The sequence below is a fragment of the Anomaloglossus baeobatrachus genome, chromosome 3, assembly GCF_048569485.1.
Source record: "Anomaloglossus baeobatrachus isolate aAnoBae1 chromosome 3, aAnoBae1.hap1, whole genome shotgun sequence".
In the NCBI taxonomy this organism is placed as follows: Eukaryota; Metazoa; Chordata; class Amphibia; order Anura; family Aromobatidae; genus Anomaloglossus; species Anomaloglossus baeobatrachus.
Window position 1 is genome coordinate 680,750,930 of NC_134355.1, and position 18,030 is coordinate 680,768,959.

Sequence of the window (18,030 nt, forward strand, 5' to 3'; positions counted from 1 at the left end):
CTCTTTGCTGAGGTCACAGTTTCACGGCCGGCTCTTTGCTGAGGTCACAGTTTCACCGCTGGTTCTTTGCAGAGGTCACAGGTTCACCGCGGCTCTTTGTCGAGGTCACAGGTTCACGACCGGCTCTTTGCTGAGGTCACAGGTTCACCGCTGGTTCTTTGCTGAGGTCACAGGTTCACCGCCGGCTCCATCATGCTTTCCCTTTATCGTATTCTGATGGTAAATGTAACGAGACTGCGGCACCAGGGGGCGGAGCTTTATCACAGGGTCGCCATATTATCCGGCCATTCATTGTGAGACATCTGCTGGGTAACGGCGCAATATAAACACCACCTTCTGATTTCAGACTTTTACTACGTCTGGAAGAATAAATGATTTCTTAATGCAGACATTACTAATGCTGGAAGCGCTCGTGAGGCAGAACCTGAGGGTTTCGAGAGTCTGCGGTGTCTTCTTACCCATTTCCGGAAAAGCCGGGGATCGGTCAAGTGGATCTTTGTGCCGCAGTCAGTTTGGCACTGGTTAAAATAAAATGTGGAATTTCTCCCCCACTTTTCACCCAGATGGTGGATTCATACCGGCAGTATTTCTTTTTTCTGCAATGGAAACCTAATTGTTGCAAAGTTAACCCTCTATTATTCTGCATGTAAGACGAGCACATTTAGTATCGGAATTGTCAGGGGCGAGTAATAGAGCCCCCCGAGAATCCACATATACACCCCCACAAGGGAGCCTGATGGCGCTTAGTTTTATTGCTCGGATGTCTTGAGCCAATAACAGAGGAGTAGCCGGGACGGCAGCCGGGACACAAGTCAGAGGTCAGGACCAAGGAGCTGGAGTCTGGGGACCGGTGATGGCACCAGAGGGAGCAAGACAAGGCAAAAATGCAGAGGAGAAGAGGTGGTCAGCAAAAATGTAACAACTCGTGAGAAAAGAATCCGTGTTCTCCTTTTAAGCAATGGTCTTTGACCCCATTGGAAGTGGGGTGGGTCTGTGTGTCTCTATAGGAAGTGGGGTGGGTCTGTGTGTCTCTATAGGAAGTGGGGTGGGTCTGTGTGTCTCTATAGGAAGTGGGGTGGGTCTGTGTGTCTCTATAGGAAGTGGGGTGGGTCTGTGTGTCTCTATAGGAAGTGGGGTGGGTCTGTGTGTCTCTATAGGAAGTGGGGTGGGTCTGTGTGTCTCTATAGGAAGTGGGGTGGGTCTGTGTGTCTCTATAGGAAGTGGGGTGGGTCTGTGTGTCTCTATAGGAAGTGGGGTGGGTCTGTGTGTCTCTATAGGAAGTGGGGTGGGTCTGTGTGTCTCTATAGGAAGTGGGGTGGGTCTGTGTGTCTCTATAGGAAGTGGGGTGGGTCTGTGTGTCTCTATAGGAAGTGGGGTGGGTCTGTGTGTCTCTATAGGAAGTGGGGTGGGTCTGTGTGTCTCTATAGGAAGTGGGGTGGGTCTGTGTGTCTCTATAGGAAGTGGGGTGGGTCTGTGTGTCTCTATAGGAAGTGGGGTGGGTCTGTGTGTCTCTATAGGAAGTGGGGTGGGTCTGTGTGTCTCTATAGGAAGTGGGGTGGGTCTGTGTGTCTCTATAGGAAGTGGGGTGGGTCTGTGTGTCTCTATAGGAAGTGGGGTGGGTCTGTGTGTCTCTATAGGAAGTGGGGTGGGTCTGTGTGTCTCTATAGGAAGTGGGGTGGGTCTGTGTCTTTGACCAGATCCCTCTTTTAGGGAATGTGTGTGCGGTGTCTTTATCAGAGGGGTCCGCTCAGAAACCCTCCTGAAAAAGCGTCAAAGGATTGAACATATGCACTTTAATGCAAAAACGACTTTGTGCACAGGGTCAGTCTTTGGCCTTAAAAGCCGTGAAGCGGTTACTAAGAATTGACCTGAATATTCTTCAGACGCCTTTGGCTTGCAAAACACTCACTACTGTATACATTGAAGGAAAGATCAGCGGCAAAACCGCCAATACCACATCCAAGCGGACGCCAACGAGAACACTCCGGGGAAATCATCAATGGTGGTTTCCTGCAGCGCCTACCTCTGGAATATCTCAGCAGGTACGCCGGCATCTAAAAATGTCCTAAATCTGCTGCCAGACCAAATAGAGGTAGAATGCGGTTAGCCATGAGAGTGACGCAGGATTAGGGAGAAGTGGTAGCAGCATTAGGCTGAAAATACTGTGACAGTTCCATCAGTGTGACAGTAATGTACCATCAGTGTACCATCAGTGTGCTGTCCGTGTACCATCAGTGTACCATCAGTGTGCTGTCCGTGTACCATCAGTGTACCATCAGTGTGCTGTCCGTGTACCATCAGTGTACCATCAGTGTGCTGTCCGTGTACCATCAGTGTACCATCAGTGTGCTGTCCATGTACCATCAGTGTGCCATCAGTGTGCTGTCCGTGTACCATCAGTGTACCATCAGTGTGCTGTCCATGTACCATCAGTGTGCCATCAGTGTGCTGTCCGTGTACCATCAGTGTGCCATCAGTGTGCTGTCCGTGTACCATCAATGTGCCATCAGTGTGCCATCAATGTGCCATCAGTGTGCCATCAGTGTGCCATCAATGTGCCATCAGTGTGCCATCAGTGTGCCATCAATGTGCCATCAGTGTGCCATCAGTGTGCCATCAGTGTGCTGTCCGTGTACCATAAATGTGTCATCAGTGTGCCATCAGTGTGCTAACAATGTGCCATCAGTGTGCTGTCCGTGTACCATAAATGTGTCATCAGTGTGCTATCAGTGTGCCATCAACGTGCCATCAGTGTGCCATCAATGTGCCATCAGTGTGCCATCAATGTGCCATCAGTGTGCCATCAATATGCCATCAGTGTGCCATCAGTGTGCCATCAAGATGTCATCAATGTGTCATCAGTGTGCCATCAATGTGCCATCAGTGTGCCATCAAGGTGTCATCAATGTGCCATCAGTGTGCCATCAACGTGCCATCAATGTGCCATCAGTGTGCCATCAGTGTGCCATCAATGTGCCATCGGTAAGCCATCAATGTGCCATCAGTGTGCCATCAGTGTGCCATCAGTGTGCCATCAATGTGCCATCGGTAAGCCATCAATGTGCCATCAGTGTGCCATCAGTGTGCCATCAAGGTGTCATCAATGTGTCATCAGTGTGCCATCAACGTGCCATCAGTGTGCCATCAAGGTGTCATCAATGTGCCATCAGTGTGCCATCAATGTGCCATCGGTAAGCCATCAATGTGCCATCAGTGTGCCATCAACGTGCCATCAGTGTGCCATCAAGGTGTCATCAATGTGCCATCAGTGTGCCATCAGTGTGCCATCAACGTGCCATCGGTAAGCCATCAATGTGCCATCAGTGTGCCATCAATGTGCCATCGGTAAGCCATCAATGTGCCATCGGTAAGCCATCAATGTGCCATCAATGTGCCATCGGTAAGCCATCAATGTGCCATCAGTGTGCCATCAACGTGCCATCAGTGTGCCATCAATGTGCCATCGGTAAGCCATCAATGTGCCATCAGTGTGCCATCAACGTGCCATCAGTGTGCCATCAATGTGCCATCGGTAAGCCATCAATGTGCCATTAGTGTGTCATCAATGTGTGCCATCAATGTGCCATCAGTGTGCCATCAATGTGCCATTGGTGAGCCATCAATGTGCCAACAGTGTGTCATCAATGTGCTATCAACATGCCATCTGTGTGCCAATAATGTGCCATCAGTGTAACATATGTGTATCATCAGTGTGCCATCAATGTACCAGTGGCATTATATGTCTTGAGAATGTCACGGTGGTGGCCGTTATCCGGCTCCGTGCCCTGGGCCCTTTTTATAATGGGGTGTATTTACAGGGGATTAGAGTAATGTTCATGTGTAGCGCCACTTGCGGTGTTGCGGCTATGTAGATGGAGCCGCCAATGCAAAATGTCACTACTGGGGCTGGTGTTAGTGGCAGCCTGGATGGTAGACCCTCCGCAAGCAGGGCCGGACCCCAGAGGATGGGTGATGTGACGGCCGTCGGAAGAAGGTAGGCCACACAGAGGTTCAGTGGAACTGGTCTTTACTCACTGCTGATTGGTGGTAACAGGTTACTCGAGGCCGGGTGGTTTCACCTCCACGTCCCCTTCGTCCCAGTGCCAGTGTAGTAATCTGGTGCCTTCTTCCCCTGCACCTGTCTCTGGTAAGTGGGTCCCCGTGGTATGGAACACTGGGGGTCCCCGGTCTGTGGTTTGTCCACCTCTGTCCGCCTGACAGTAGCATGAATCCTTTGGGGTTGGAGTCCCTGGTCCTATCCCTGGTTCTCCCTTTGCTACTGAGTCTTCGTATTCTGTAGGGTCAGCGAGGTACTTGATGGTCCCCTCACTGTGCAGGTGTTAACAGGTCGGCTTGAAGCTCTTTCCTGTCCTAGGGTCCTGTACCCCGTCGGTGTGTAGTTCCGGGAATACTCCACTGTACTCCACCAGCAACCACTCCCCTAGGTACCAGGTCACCGTTGACCTGAGTCAGTACGTTTCTAGACCTCCACCTTCACTCCTCTCCTGCTGTCAACTCACTGCCTACTCTCCACAGTCCGCCCCTCCTACCTGGTTGTCTAGTGGACTGGAGTGGCTCCACCTCTAGGCGGCCATCCATGGGTCCCACCCTAGCCCTGTACCATTGTATGGGGGATTGTTGGGGAAAAACTGGGATTACCTTGGTTTTTGATGTTACCGGCACTGGGTCTCTGCCGGTCCCTAAAGGGGTAGGCCCTGCATCCTTGTTGGGATGCAGAACTTTGTAGCACCCCGATGGCTTCAGGGGTGCTACACCAGCAGTGTGCCATCACCGTGCCATCAGTGTGCAATCAGTGTGCCGTCCGTGTATCATCAGTGTGCCATCCATGTGCCATCAGAGTGCCGGCTGTGTATCATCAGTGTGCCATCCATGTGCCATCAGAGTGCCGGCTGTGTATCATCAGTGTGCCATCCATGTGCCATCAGAGTGCCGGCTGTGTATCATCAGTGTGCCATCCATGTGCTATCAGAGTGCCGGCTGTGTATCATCAGTGTCCTCCATGTGCTCCCCATCTTTTTCACGGACCCATAGGCTTGTATTGGACCTGGTCATCCGTGCTGACAGGAAAAACAACAAACATGTGAGCAGCCCCAAGGATTATAATGCGAACATGTGATAGCTGTTAAAAAACATGTCACATGTACCAGAAACACGGACAGGAGACGAGGCACTAACGGAAGACTCAGAATCAATTCCTGGCCACAATGGCGGCGGCTTCCTACCAGACGTGTGCAGTAAACGCTTCCTTCGGATGACGCCTGGAACTTATGGGATGAATTAGTTTCTATTTTCACTTATCATCAAAGCTTTAGTATTTTACTCCCAGAAAAAGGGTCAATAATCAACAATTTCAGCTCATTATCGTTAGGAAATCGCCTTCTACGAAGACAGTGATCACCGGCCTCGAGGGATCCGGCCAATCGAAAGAGGAAGACGTGCGATCGTCTGATTCCACACCACGAGGTCAATCAGATCAGAAGCGACTATACACAGTACACACAGCGCCTGTGCAGTGCCCCACCGGAACCTGCGAAATCCGTAATGTTAGGATTGTACCATGGTAACGTCGTAACAGGAAAAAGAAAAGGACCTCATAACAATGACATCCCCAGTGCCCCAATAACAGTGCCAGACACTATTCTTACCAGCTCCAGTATCATTGTGACAGTAACTTCCACAGTGCCCCCATACAAGTAACATTCACAGTGCCCTCCTGACTGTGGCTCCCACAGTGCCCTCCTGACAACGGCTCCCACAGTGCCCTCCTGACAGTGGCTCCCACAGTGCCCTCCTGACAACAGCTCCCACAGTGCCCCCATACAAGTAACATTCACAGTGCCCTCCTGACTGTGGCTCCCACAGTGCCCTTGTGGCGCCCTGGACAAGCCAGGGGCCACAGAGCACAACACCCACACACCCCACACTCCCAGCAGGCACATCAAGGTCAGACACAAAACCCTTGTTGCCTTCCTCCAGGGGCTGATGTCCACACCAGGGGGTGGAGCCAGGCGGTTGGTCCCGCCCACAGAGGAGTCCACAGTCCTGGAGGCGGGAAAAGCAGCAGATAAGCTAGGGAAGTGAAAGTGGAAGGAAGCAAAGTGTAGTAGTGGAGCAACTGACTGACAGCGTCCGGGTGTGTGGCCCGGGCGAGACAGCAAGGTTGGCAGACGGTGGTGACCGTCTGCAGGAGTGGCCTTTCCGAGTTACCGTAAGGACCGTGGACAGGCGGTGGCCCGGCGGTACCGGACCGGTACACGAAGAGAAGCCAGCACCAACTGGCAGGGGCTTACGGACCCCGGCAAGGCTAGGAGTCGCCGTGAATTTGCCGAATCCATTAGTGAAGGGAACTTCCTGGGTTTCCCAACAACCAAGTCCCGACAGAAGGCAACAGTCCAACCGAGGGAGGGAGACACCGCCACCGCCAAGGCAACCGTTTCCCAGGGCCAGCGCCTGCGATCAAAAGGGGCTCCTCCGGCCCACATCCAAGCCGGGGAGCGGGTTACCGGTGGGAACCCATCGTAACCAACAGCAGTAACTAGGTGCAGGGAAAGGCAGTCATCACCAACCTGCCGGGAGAAAACAACCGCAGCCATCGGTGGGACCCGTCCATCCAGCCGTGTGTTTTACCGAGAACTGTGTCTTCATCATTGGGCTGAGTGAGTACCACCGTGCCGTTCGGCACAGCGCTTCCCCCTTGACCCTGCACCTCGCCAGGCCCCGTAGCCCGCCTGCACCAACCATCCCTACCCTCATCACCGGGCCCCGGGACAAACAACCCCCTACCCACGGAGGGGAGAAATAACAACCAAGCTGCTCCCTGTCACCGCTCCCGGGATCCCCGTCCAGAGCAGCGGTGGTGTCAACAATATCACCACAACCGTGGGTGGCGTCACGGACAATAATCAAAACCCCCATAATCAAAATCCCCTTTTCACTCACGGGCGAGGAGCGCCGCTCGAGTCTCCGGGATCCGGCCCACCGCTCGAGCCACCACCGAGCAGCAGCAGCAGCAAGCCGGACCCGAGCAGTGGGAGAGCACAGCGTTCCCTCCTCCACCCGCGACACCCTCCTGACAGTGGCTCCCACAGTGCCCTCCTGACAGTAGCTCCCACAGTGCCCTCCTGATGGCGGTTCCCACAGTGCCCTCCTGATGGTGGCTTCCACAGTGCCCTCCTGACAACGGCTCCCACAGTGCCCTCCTGATGGTGGCTTCTGTGACGCCCTGGTCTAGCAAGGTAGTCACATACATAACAACATGTGTGGCGCCCTGGACAAGCCAGGTCGTCACAGGTACTACACCAACACACCCCGGCTAGGCACACCGAAGCCAAACACAAAATCCTTGTTGCCTCCCTCCAGGGGCTGATGTCCACACCAGGGGGTGGGCCAGGCGGTTGGCCCCGCCCACCGAGGAGTTCACAGTCCTGGAGGCGAGAAAAGGAGAGCAGATTAGTTTTGGAGAGGAGTTGAGGAGGAGTGGAGTGAAGTGGAAAAAGAGGAGACTGAAAGCGTCCGGGTGTGTGGCCCGGACGGAACAGCAAGGTTGGCAGACGGTGGTGACCGTCTGCAGGAGAGGCCGATTGGAGCGAACCGTAAGGACCGTGGACGGGCGGTGGCCCAGCGGTACCGGATCGGAGAGCAAAGAGAAGCCAGCACCATCCGGCACGGCCTACGGACCCCGACCAGGCTAGGAGTCACCGTAAAACCGGTCATATCCATTAGCGAAGGGAACCTCCGGGGTTTCCCAGCAGTCAAGACCCGATTGAAGGTAACAGCTCACACCGTACAGGGAAACACAGTCACCGCCAAGGCTACAGTTCCCAGGGCCAGAGCCTGTGGGCAAAAGGGGCTCCTTCAGCACCCATCCAAGCTGGGGAGCGGGTTACCGGTGGGAAGCCATTGGAACCGTAAACACAACACAGGTGCAGGGAAAGGCAGTCACCATCAACCTACTGGGAGAACAACCGCAGACGTCTGTGGGACCCGTCCATCCAGCCGTTTGTTTGACCGGAGACTCCGTGTGAATTACTGGCTGAGTGAGTACCACCGTGCCGTGTGGCACAGCGCTGCCCCCGCGACCCTGCACCTCACCAGGCCCCGTAACCCGCCTGCCATCCACCCCTACCCCCTTACCGGGGCCCCGGGACAACCAACCCCCCCTACCCACGGAGGGGAGAAAACAACATCTAAGCTGCTCCTTGTCACCGCTCCCGGGATCCCCGTCCAGAGAAGCGGTGGTGTCACCAACCTCACCACAACCGTGGGTGGCGTCACGGACAATATCCCTAAACCAAACCACCCCCTTTCACTCACGGGCGAGGAACGCCGCTCGAGTCCCCGGGATCCAGCCCACCACTTGAGCCACCACCGAGCAGCAGCAGCAGCCGGACCCGAGCAGTGGGTGAGCGCAGCGTCCCCTCCTCCGCCCGCGACACATGCACACATCCCCCACCCTAGACAGTTACAACAGTCAATTAAAAATCCTTGTTGCCTCCCTCCAGGGTCTGATGTCCACACCAGGTGGGGCGGAGCCAGGCGGTTGGCCCCACCCACCGAGGAGTTCACAGGCCTGGAGTTGGGAAAAGTGACAGTTCAGTGTTGGAGGTGAAAGTGAGAGGAGAAAACACTTGAGGTGTCTGGGTTGGAGCCTAGGCAATGACAGCAAGGTTGGCAGACGGTGGTGGCTGTCTGCAGGAGTTCGTGGAACTCCGCAGAGCCGTAAGGACTGGGGTTGGGCGTCGGCCCGCCAGTACCGGACCGGGGAACAGAGTGAAGCCAGCACACACAGGCAGGGCTATCGGACCCCGACCAGGCTTGGAGCCGCCGTCAATAGTCAAATCCGAATGTGACAGGAACCCCAGGGGTTTCCTAACAACCAAGTCCCGATTGAAGGCAACCGTCCACCCAGAGAGGATATACAGCCACCGCCACAGGCTAGAGATCCAAGGGCCAGCGCCTGCGGGCAAAACGGGCTCCTACGGCACCTATACGCCGGGGAGCGGACTACCGGTGGGCAACCACAGGAGTCAAAAATATCTTCACAGGTGCAGGGAAAGACAGCCACCATCAGCCGTCCGGGGAGAGCACAGCAACAACACTGCAGCCGGCTGCAGGACCCATCCATCTGGCCGTTTTGGTTTACCAGAGACTTTGTCAGTGATTGTCTGACTGAGTACACCAGTGCCGTCCGGCACCGCGCCGCGCTGTACTTGCACCCAGCTGTCCAGCCTCCCTGTTACACCATCGGGCCCCGGGATCACCAACCCCCCTATCCACGGAGGGGACAACATCTCAGCTGCACCCTACCATCTCTCCCGGGATCCCCGTTACCAGCAGCGGTGGTGCCATCATCACCACGTCCCGTGGGTTGCGTCACGAACAATCTCCCTAAACATACCACCCCCTTTTCACTCACGGGTGAGGAGCGCGGCTCAGGCCCCGGGTCTGGTCCACCGCTCGAGCCACCGAGCAGCAGCAGCAGACGCCCCGGACCCGAGCGTGACGAGCGCGTCCCCTCTGCCCGCGACAACTTGGCGTCACGAACAGGATAGAACCGATCTACCTACCGGTAGAAGTGCGCCTTGCAGTCCCCGCCGGTGGCGTCCGGCCGAAAAATTTGAAGCGCCGCCATCTTTTGGCGCGAAGATTTCCCGCTCGAGCGTCTTTCTCGAGCAGGGAAGGCGCGAAAGCGAAGCCCCGCCCCCAACAAGCGGAAGTGCTAGAAAGAACCAAGGGGGACGGGAAAAAGATGTCTGCGCCCGACGGAGCCGTTGGAGGAGTGGCGGTCGCAGCGGCAGCAGCGCCCGTAGATGGAAACGGGATAGCCCGTGCTCCGGCCGCAAGAGCGGGGGAGGCCGCGGGCCCAGCGGTCGCCCACGTGATGCCGTTCTCCCTGCCCTATGTGCCCGGTGCTACCTGGCTGCCGCAGTACGATGGGAAGCCTGATACTTTGCAGGTGGTCCGGAAAAAGATTAGCCCAGTCCTCGATTTATATCCCTTGACTGATAGGCAACGGGCAGCGGTAGTACTAGGGCAGCTAACCGGCGCGGCTGAGCAGGAGACGGAGACCTGGACCGACGCAGACCGGGCCTCAGTGACTACCATTTTTGAGAAACTCCAAATCGCTTTTGAGACCCGTACGGAAGCGGAATTGCGGATGCAGTTTTATCAGTGTCGACAGCGGCCTGCGGACAATGTAAGAGACTATGCCCTGCGCCTGCAAACAGCCCTCCGTACACTGAAGCGGGTGGACACTATCAACGAAGCGGACAGCAATAAGATGCTATTGGAACAATTCCTGCAAGGGCTGGGGTCTGCGGAAGACCGCAAGCAGCTACGGCTGTGGGCCCTGGAACACCCCAATCTGGACTTTGCAGTATTGAAGGAGCGGGCCATCAAGGCCCTGCAGGCCCCAACGCCAGATGCTCCTGAGGCGGCCCCATGGCCGGCTGAGACTGCTCCTATCATGGTGGCACCTCCTCTCCCGGCTCTACCGACCCCTGCGGCGCCCGTCGGGATGATGGAGGAGCTAGCTGCCCAGGTCCGCCACATGGATGGAGACCTCGCCAAGATCCTCGCCGCACTCCAGCTTCCAACTAGAGTCAAGCCCCCAGGGAGCATCCAGCTCGCCGACAGCCCCGAGGACGTCCCCTGGATGCAGCGGAGAAGGACCAATGACTCACGGTATGGGCCTCCTATTTGTTACAGGTGCCGCAAGTGTGGCGCCCTGGACAAGCCAGGACGTCACAGGAACAGCAACAACACACCCCACACCCCGGTTAGGAACACCAGTGTCACACACAAATCCTTGTTGCCTCCCTCCAGGGGCTGATGTCCACACCAGGTGGGGTGGAGCCAGGCGGTTGGCCCCACGCACCGAGGAGTTCACAGTCCTGGAGGCGGGAAAAGGAAGGGAGACAGAGTAGAACAGTTTGAGAGTTGAGGAAGTGGTAGTGGAGCAGACTGGCCGTGTCCGGGTACGTGGCCCAGGCACAGAAACAGAAAGGTTGGCAGACGGTGGTGACCGTCTGCAGGCGAGGCCGATTGACGCACAACCGTAAGGACCGGGGATGGGCGGTGGCCTGCCGGTACCGGACCGGGAGCGAAGAGAAGCCAGCACCACTCAGCAGGGCCTACGGACCCCGACCAGGCTTGGAGTCGCCGTTAAACCGGTCAAATCCGTCAGCGACGGGAACCTCCGGGGTTTCCCAGCAGCAAAGACCCGACTGAAGGCAACCGCTTAACCGTGAAGGGAAATATAGCTACCACCACAGCTGGAGTTCCCAGGGCCAGCGTCTGCGGGCAAAAATGGCTCCTCTGGCAACTACACCGCTGGGGAGCGGGCCACCGGTGGGAAGCCATCGGGGCCGAAAACACATCAAAGGTGCAGGGAGAGACAGTCACCGCCAACCTACCGGGAGTGACCACCGCAGCCATCTGTGGGACCCGTCCATCCAGCCGTTTGTTTTACCAGAGACTCCGTCTACATCATTGGCTGAGTGAGTACCATCGTGCCGTCTGGCACCGCGCTGCCCCGCGATCCTGCACCTCACCAAACCCTGCCATTCACCTTCCAGTCACCATCATCGGGCCCCGGGACCACCAAATCCCCCTACCCACGGAGGGGAGAGAAAAACATCTCGGCTGCTCCATGTCATCGCTCCTGGGATCCCCGTCTAGAGTAGCGGTGGTGTCCCAACCTCACCACAACCGTGGGTGGCGTCACGAACAACATCTCCAAACCAAACTATCCCCTTTTCACTCACGGGCGAGGAGCGCCGCTCGAGTCCCCGGATCCGGCCCACCGCTCGAGCCACCGAGCAGCAGCAGCGCCGGACCCGAGCGTGGTGAGCGCAGCGTCCCCTCCCCGCCCGCGACACAAGCCTGGCCACTACTCTAGGGGATGCCCGTTAAACGAGCAACCCCTGGGGCCATGGGCCAATCCTCAAGAGTAGACACCAATGGCCCCCCCGACTGGCGAGACCGGTATGTTGGAGTTCGCCCCATCATTCCTCTGGCAGTGGACGGCGTCCCGCTCATCAGGCCCCGGGATCACCAACCCCCCTACCCACGGAGGGGACAACATCTCAGCTGCGCCCTACCATCACTCCCGGGATCCCCGTCACTAGCAGCGGTGGTGCCATCATCACCACCTCCCGTGGGTGGTGTGCTGTTTCTATTTGTCTTAGTTAAAACTGTTATTTAATGTTTTTCATGCTTGTCTCTGCTGCCATCTACTGGTCAGACTTTTCAGCTCCTCTGTTTCTTTTGCCCAGCCCATGGGAGTGTCTGATGACCTCTTGCATCACATCCTGGGATGTTCATTTTCCAGCCAGAGTTTTTGTGAGAGCAACATCCCTTATTGGAGCTACTAGGAGCAAAGTCTTCTGACCACACAGTAGCTTCAGAGGCAAGCATCGCTGGAGAATTACAATGCCAGGTACTTGGATTGCTGCACTCTGCATGTCCTAACCTTTGGAGAAAATAAACCACCATTGTTTCATCTCAGCTTGTGCATGTTTCACTCTGGAGTGCTCTGGTCCTGTCTGCCCCACCTATAGGAAAAACGAAGGTAAGATTCTCACAACCTCTCACAACTACGCACCTTCCATCGCCTTTAAGTGGGGACAGAACAGTCAGAAGACTGCTTAAGAGCTCAATACCCCGGCTACAGATCCCTAAGAGCCCTGTAACTTCCCATGTAATCTGCCTAGCAACAAGGCTTGTGCACTAGTCTGCCTGCACAGTGCATGCCTGGACAAGCCTAAGGGGAAGCTTTCCCATCTGCCACGTCCTATATCACCTCTGCTGCATTGTAAAGGGACAGTTTATGCACCTGCTGTTTCCCTCTAGCCATACCACTTCTATAGACTTGCAGTACATTATACCCCATTACTGCACATCGCTGCACTGCGAACCCCAAGTTTTGCTAAAGACACCTTGGGAATCTCATCAAGGAGTCCTTGCAGAGCTGCACAACGATTTTTGGACCCCTATTCAAAAGTCAAGTTTCTTAAAGAGACAGTACACCTTAAATCAAAATGGCTGAAAAAGACCTTGGACAGTTCCCCACTGCTGAAACAGAGCAAATACAATCTGATACTGTCCATTATGAAGCCCAGGCGGCAGAGCCCACACTTTCAGCAGACCAAGTTGTCCGACCGAAGCGCTCTTCCAAACCCACGATAAAGGCCGCTGAAAACTATCACACTATCAAAGATGAGTTATGTGAACACCTGGAAGAACAGTGGGAACGAGTCACCTACATGCCAAGACTTGAATCCTCATCAGGTGATGCCGCATGCTTACAAGCCGCTCTGGAACGGCTGAACACAGCTCATGAAAGATACAAGAGACTGTCAACAAGGTACATTACCTTTCTAAAAGACTCTAAAATTGATGAAGCTCTTTCAGACCTGAGCAAGGCAGAAGAGGTAGACAAGGAAAGAGATGCCAAGGTGCAAGATGCCATAGACAAGGCCGAACACCGTATCTCTCACCAGCAAGAAACCAGATCACACCGATCAACCTCATCTAGACGTTCCTCTCGGTCATCCGGGTCATCATCCTCAAGAAGCTCAGCCCTGAGCGACAGGATACTAGAGGCCCGCAGAAGAGCAGAAGAATCCAAGGTGAGACGTTCCTTCACAGAAAGAGAAGTAGAGGAAGAAGCCAAAAGGGCATAAGCAGAAGCCAAAAGGACAGAAGCAGAAGCCCTTGCAAAAGCAGAAGCTGCTAAAGCAGAAGCCCTTGCAAAAGCAGAAGCTGCTAAAGCGGAAGCCAAAAGGGCAGAAGCCCTTGCAAAAGCAGAAGCTGCTAAAGCGGAAGCCAAAAGGGCAGAAGCGGAGGCCCTTGCAAAAGCAGAAGCTGCTAAAGCAGAAGCCCTTGCAAAAGCAGAAGCCGCTAAAGCAGAAGCCCATGCAAAAGCAGAAGCCGCTAAAGCAGAAGCCACAAGGGCAGAAGCGGAGGCTCAGATAAAGATTCTTCGGTCACAGATGGAAGAGGAAGTTGCACTAGCTAAAGTGAGACTACTTGAGCAAGCATTGATCCAAGGTCCTGATCCAGCTCACTCGCCACCACTGGAAGCAGACAATCCAGTTGATCGCACAAGAGACTATGTACTGAATCAGTTACCTGTAGCAACCCCGGTTTGCAGTACCGTCCAAGCCGACAACACCGAAACCTCCAACTTACCTCTACCAGTGCCAGTGCCACCTAAAGCACCCGAGCAAATTAATAACAGTCACCAAGAGGTGCCCTCTCAAACACAGTCACCACGGCAAGATGGCAACCAAGTGTTTCCTGACCCACTTCCACAGCTCAAGCAGCGGTCATCAGAATCTACAGAGGTTAAACCACAGCTCAACCCTGCAGCAACGTCATTTTACCCGGGAACATCTCATCCATTCACGCCAGGCAGCCCATACGCCCCAGGGGCATCACGAGTCGTCGTGGCAACAAGTGGTGAGAAATCAGATATGTCTGAGTTTGCCAGGTTCATGGTGAGCAGAGAGCTAATCAACACTAGTCTCACGAAATTCGATGATCGTGCAGAGAGCTACAGGGCCTGGAAAGCAACTTTCAAGGCAGCCATCGCCAATCTCAACTTCACTGCGGAACAGGAGCTCGACCTCCTGATCAAGTGGTTGGGCCCAGGCTCTACAAACTGTATCAAGAGCCTCAGAACCGTCTATGTGGGACAAGCAGAAGCAGGTCTCGCTGCTGCATGGCAGAGACTGGAACGCACCTTTGGCAGCGCAGAAGCAATAGAGAAAGCCCTATTCAAGAGACTGCAGGACATCCCAAAGATCAACCTTAAAGAAGTCCACAAGCTTCAAGACCTAAGTGATCTGCTCATGGAGCTGGAGCTCGCCAAAAGAGATCCTCGTCTGTCTGGGCTGTGCTACCTGGATACAGCCCATGGAGTGAACCCAATCGTGGTGAAGCTGCCATACAGTCTGCAGGAGAAATGGGCAACGTCAGTCTCAAGGTACAAAAGAGTGCATGACGTCACCTTTCCCCCATTTATTCAGTTCTGCAAGTTCATCGACGAGCAGGCCCAGATGAGGAACGACCCCAGCCTCGACTTCCTAGAGTTCAACACTTCGGCAGCTGCAACATCATCATCAAGGTATGAAGGTGCCATACACAAACGCAGAGACATTAAGAACACTGTGAGTGTCAGGAAGACTGAGCTACCATCACCTGTAGCACGCACAGATAAACAGAACACCATCTCATCACGAGATAAGTCTTTCAATCAAGAATGTCCCATCCATAAAAAAACGCATTCACTGAACAAGTGCAGAGGGTTTAGATCCAAAACCCTACAGGAGCGCAAGAAAGTCCTCACAGAGCTTGGGATTTGTTTCAAATGCTGCGCATCACTTGAGCACATGGCCAAGGACTGTAAATCCATTGTTAAGTGTGAGGAGTGTCATAGTGAAAAACACATTTCAGCAATGCACCCAACCCAGCTAGCTAGAGACACACCGGCTGCAGTCACCACCGCTCCCACTCCAAGTCATGGCGGGGAGCCCAAGAATCAGACTGACACCACCACAGCCGTCTCCTGCTCATGCTCAGAGGTATGTGGAGAGGGCCAAACACAGAAATGTTGTGCCCGAATATGCCTCATCAAGGTTTATCCCGAGGGACATCCAGAAAAGGCAATGAAGGTGTATGCCATCATAGACGACCAAAGCAACCGGTCCCTAGCAGGAACCAAATTCTTTGAAGCCTTCGGAATTAATGGACCATCAGAACCCTACACCTTGAACACCTGCTCAGGTCGCATTGAGACTAGCAGCAGAAGAGCCCAGGGATTCATTGCTTCTCCTATCAATGGGAAGACTGAAATACCTCTACCAACGCTCGTTGAATGTGACCAAATACCCAGCCACAGGAATGAAATTCCTACCCCAGAAGCTGCATTTCATCAACCACACCTAAGACACCTCGCTAGTGTTATTCCACCTCTGGACAATAACGCAGAGATTCTACTCCTGCTCGGCAGAGACAATCTAAGGGTACACAAGGTGCGACAGCAGTGTAATGGGCCTGACTATGCACCATACGCCCAGAGACTGGACTTGGGATGGGTAGTCATAGGAAATGTGTGCGTTGACCGATCAGGAATTGATTCCTTCAAGACTTATGTGCATGGAGATGGGCGCACAACCTGCTTAAAGCCATGTCCTCATCACTATGGAGTGAAAGAGAAGTCTCCAGACACAATACAGCTACCTGACATCGCTTCTTCTCTGCATATCGACAACTTGGGAAGATCAGTCTTTCACACAACCAAGGACGACGATAAAGTAGCCTTGTCAGTAGAGGACAGAGAATTCATCGGAATAATGGACTGTGAGTTTTCTAAAGACAAAACCAACCATTGGGTCTCTCCATTACCCTTCCGATCTACCAGGGTAAGACTCCCAAACAACCGAGCTCAAGCTCAGACCAGATTTAACTCTCTTCAGCGTTCTATGAACAGCAAGCCTGAAATGAGAGAACACCGCGTCACCTTTATGAACAAAGGAAGTCTGCAACAACCTAGCAGAACCTGTACCAACCGAACTGAATCCAGCAGATCACGCAACTAGACCTACGTCTATAAGTTCTTTTGCTAACTCTTCTTGGCTTACAGGTCCAGAGTTCCTGCTGAGACAGTCAGAAGAAGGTGTCCAGGAAGCCTTCAGCATCCTAGATCCAGACAACGATCCAGATGTCCGAGCTGAAGTCAATACCCTGGCCACCAGTGCAGAAAAAACTTCCAACCTCGGTTGCCAACGTTTTGAACGTTTCTCCAGCTGGATGAGGCTCGTCAGGACTGTCGCTAGGTTAGTGCATATCGCCAGATGCTGTCGTACTGACCTTAAAAACAAAGACTGTCATCGCTGGCATATCTGTCACAAACCCCTTTCTGCTGAGGACATCTCCCATAGCGAGTCCCTCATAATACGCCACCTCCAACAGAGTGAATTCGCCATAGAATGGAAGTGTTTATACAACAAACAGCAGATTCCATTAAGAAGTCCTCTCGCCAATTTAAACCCAGTCATCGACAGTTTCGGCTTACTGAGAGTTGGTGGTCGTTTAAATCAGGCTCATCTTGGAGTTGCAGAACAAAATGCTCTCATCATTCCCAACAAACACCATGTTACAGTCTTGCTGATCCGACACCACCATGAAAAGACTGAACACCAAGGCAGGCAAATTACAGAAGGTGCTTTACGGTCTGCAGGCCTCTGGATTATTGGAATGAAGAGACGTGTAGCACAAATACTACACGATTGTGTGCACTGTCGTAAAGCGAGAGGAAAACAACTGTACCAGCAAATGGCTGACTTGCCTACAGACAGACTTTCCACAGAGCCACCTTTCACCTACGTGAGCCTAGACGTTTTCGGACCATGGATGTCCACACGCAGAACTCGCGGAGGCCAAGCAAACAGCAAGCGGTGGGCTGTGTTATTCACCTGCATGAGTGTTCGAGCCATTCACATTGAGGTGTTAGAGTCCATGGATACCTCCAGCCTAATCAATGCCTTGAGAAGGTTCCTTGCCATCAGAGGACCAGTGAAACAGCTGAGGTCTGACCGTGGAAGCAACTTCGTCGGTGCTTGTAGAGAACTGAACATCGACACCAAACCTATCCAAGATCAGCTGGCAGAGAAAGGTTGCACCTGGATCTTCAATCCCCCTCACAGTTCTCACATGGGAGGCTCCTGGGAGAGGATGATCGGGATTTCACGCAACATCTTGAACTCCATGCTAATGGACGTCAATTCCTCAAGACTCACACATGAGACTCTAGTCACTCTTTTAGCTGAAGTCTCAGCCATTATCAATTCAAGACCCCTTGTGCCGGTGACCATGGATCCAGAAACACCAACCATATTGACTCCTACTATTCTCATTACCCAAAAAACTGACAACGCGGTAATGCCCAGCGCAGAGTTCACCCACGCGAACACTTATCAAAAACACTGGAAACAGGTTCAATAC

General features: G+C 53.9%; 1 protein-coding gene across 1 annotated transcript in view; it reads right to left on the reverse strand.

Annotated features, from left to right (window-relative positions):
* Positions 1-18,030, reverse strand: part of LOC142297060 (uncharacterized) — a 157,207-nt gene that overhangs the window by 128,885 nt on the left and 10,292 nt on the right. The gene's annotated exons all lie outside the window — the stretch shown is intronic.